General features: G+C 36.4%; 1 non-coding gene across 1 annotated transcript; it reads left to right on the top strand.

Moving 5' to 3' along the window:
- Window positions 1–1,708: 1,708 nt before the first annotated feature.
- Window positions 1,709–1,780, top strand: TRNAQ-UUG. Its single transcript has one exon. It is a non-coding gene; the product is annotated as a tRNA-Gln (tRNA).
- The last annotated feature ends 1,151 nt before the right edge of the window (window positions 1,781–2,931 follow it).

Here is a 2,931-nt window from a genome sequence, read left to right as displayed (position 1 = left end):
AGTTGACGAAGATGTTCAACCATATCATAAGCAGACATCAACTCGTATTGCTTTTGAAGCTCAGAGTTCATGGTCACGAGCATGAGGCATGACACATCTAATGCATCATCTTGATGCTTCTTATAAGCATCTCGGTCAGCTCGCGTGGCAGTGGCAGGAGGTGCCTCAGGAATGGGCTGTTCCAGGACGTACAATTTTCTTTCTTGTGTGAGAACGATTCTCAGATTCTTGTACCAGTCCAGGAAATTAGCTCCATTGAACTTGTCCTTGTCAAGGACAGAACATAGGGAGAAGGTGTTCGTATTTGTCGACATGACAATCTACAACAAAAATAATGCAGAAAGTAAATATCATATCTCATTTATCATTTAATTAGGCCTTTAACTAAATGATACTCCCACTGAATTATAGAGCTTTTGTAGAATCAACTCATGGATGTGGTCAAACCACACTACTAGATTCATACTAATGGGCTATAATTCACGCAGGACAAGATCCACATCATACTACGCCTTGAGTTAGCTTTGGCTAAATCGCCCAAGACTTAGTATAATCGGTAGATAACTAATTATCAATTACATGTCTATGCAACTCCTGTTTATAGGATCAAGATCCTCATTTATACTAAAGCTTGAGTTAGCTTTGGCTAAATCGCCCAAGATTTAGTATAAATATGATTTTTATCCTATCTTCCAACCGTTGGAAAATGCCTATAGTTATACCCGATCAAATAGAGTTAACTAGTTATACTCAATCTAATTGAGTTTGTACTATCCCAAGCTTTGATAGGCGGGAGCGGGACCAAGATTATCTCTCTGCACCCTACCAAGATAATATGCGTTGCTCTGCTTTGACAGATTCAACAACAACAAATGATCGAGATAGTGATGGGTATCAAAATATGATAGACATTTCGAGTTGACTCGATTAAGATATAATCTAATCGTTAATGTGTATCATATACGCATCAAGGCACTAATTACCCTACAATAACATGCATCACATACACACAATGAAAAATAATGTGACATGGTTATGAGTTATGACCCTACTACGATCCTCTCTAGCCAAAGAGAAGATCGAATGGTCAACCTAGGGATAACACCTTCTCGATCGGGTGACATGGTTATACCTATTTCAGCTCGAAATAGGTATATTCGAGTTCGAGTTCGATTCGAAGCTCAAAAAATTCAAAATTTTGTGTTTGAGTTTTGTTCGAATTAGGGCTCGGGTTCGAGTTCGGCTCGAAAGATTCAAATATGTTCGTGAACTATTCGAATTATTGCTTGAAAATAGGTATTCGATAGACTCAAAATTTATTTATTTAATGATAGCCAAAGGAATTAAATGGGAAGAGTGTTTTTGATTAAACGAATGGGAAAGAATTTGAGGAGGATCGATATTCGAACACAGATTCATCTCTAGATAAATGAAGAAACATTTATTTTCTTTTAAATTAAAAGCAATAGTTTAATTGAAAATCTACATAACTTTTCAAACAAGTTAAAACAAGACAAATATGGGGTTTGCAGATATTTAATTGAAGCCCTATACCTAATTACAATAACACCTTAAAATAAATTTATAACGCCCAAGATTTAAATTAAGATCATAATCTGCATCTCTCATAAAATTTAAGAAAAAGGAGATGAAATATGTGTTTGAGTTAATTTTACTTAAGGATTTTTGAATCTCGGTACTACAAAGTGGTTCTATGGTGTAGTGGTTAGCACTCTGGACTTTGAATCCAGCGACCTGGGTTCAAATCCCGGTAGGACCTTGGTTGTGTTAATTTTAGATTGAAATAATGAAATAGGTTTGATTGTATGCCTAACAAGAGCTATTTGTTTCAATTTATGTTTTTTACCCCTACTAGGAATTGGTATTTACCTTTATTTTATTTTCTGGTTATCCCTTATAACAAGATGACTAATTTAAGAATTCATTCTCATTATGTGGCAAAAGATGAAATGTGAAATCGCTCGCCCCCACCAACCCGTCCCCAGGTCAACACGAAGGAGGTAAATTACGGGTGACTACTAGCCATTAGTGCAAATGGCCAAGACATGGGGGAGGTTATACTCGGTCACGCCGAGTTTCAACCCCAAGACCTCATGTGGCAACACCCCATGTCTTAACCATCGCACCGCCCCGAGGGGACAAGAATTCATTCTCATTATCCCTTATAACAAGATGATTAATTTAAGGATTTGATCTAATTTATATATCCATTATCAAAATACTCATTCTCAGAGTGGTAGCTGTCTTGATAGGTGCGACGCTGACGAACTCTAGACTTTCACTAAATCCGATAGTTTTGTCCCCTTAATGGAGTCATACGAACTCCATTTAAATCATGAAAAAATTTCTAAAAATTTTTAAAAAATCCAATAAGACTATTTCTCCAATAACACTTAATATTGAATTTGTCGTATCTTACATTCTCTTCCACTAATAAAAATTTGATTCCTAAATTTACTACTCAACTCAGGGATCCTCATCGAAAGATAACAACCAAGCAACATACTCATAGACCACCCAATCCAAGTATCATGAACAAATCTCGGGGAAATACATTATTATGTCCTTATTGTTTCTGAGTTTTCCCATTTATATCCCTAAAATATTTTCGTTCCCATTTATATCTCTCATAAATCGTTTTCGTTCCCACTTATGTCCCTGCCATTAACTGGTCCGTGAATATGAGACGGAATCGGCATGTGATTTGCACGTGCTTGTAAAAATCTCCTAAAAATCCTGATTCCTCATTCATTCGACGCAAACCCTAACGCTCCTTTCCAAATCTATTCTTCCCCTTCGTTAAACCCTAGCTCTCCTCTCCAATTAAATCATCTTCTTGTAAATGCCTCAATTTTGTGATATTATATATCGCATTTAATTCAGGATTGTGACCATTTCCATTTGGCGTTC

This window comes from Zingiber officinale, chromosome 2B, assembly GCF_018446385.1.
Source record: "Zingiber officinale cultivar Zhangliang chromosome 2B, Zo_v1.1, whole genome shotgun sequence".
In the NCBI taxonomy this organism is placed as follows: domain Eukaryota; kingdom Viridiplantae; phylum Streptophyta; class Magnoliopsida; order Zingiberales; family Zingiberaceae; genus Zingiber; species Zingiber officinale.
The sequence above is the reverse complement of the archived record's forward strand: the minus strand, read 5'-3'. Positions and strand labels throughout refer to the sequence as shown.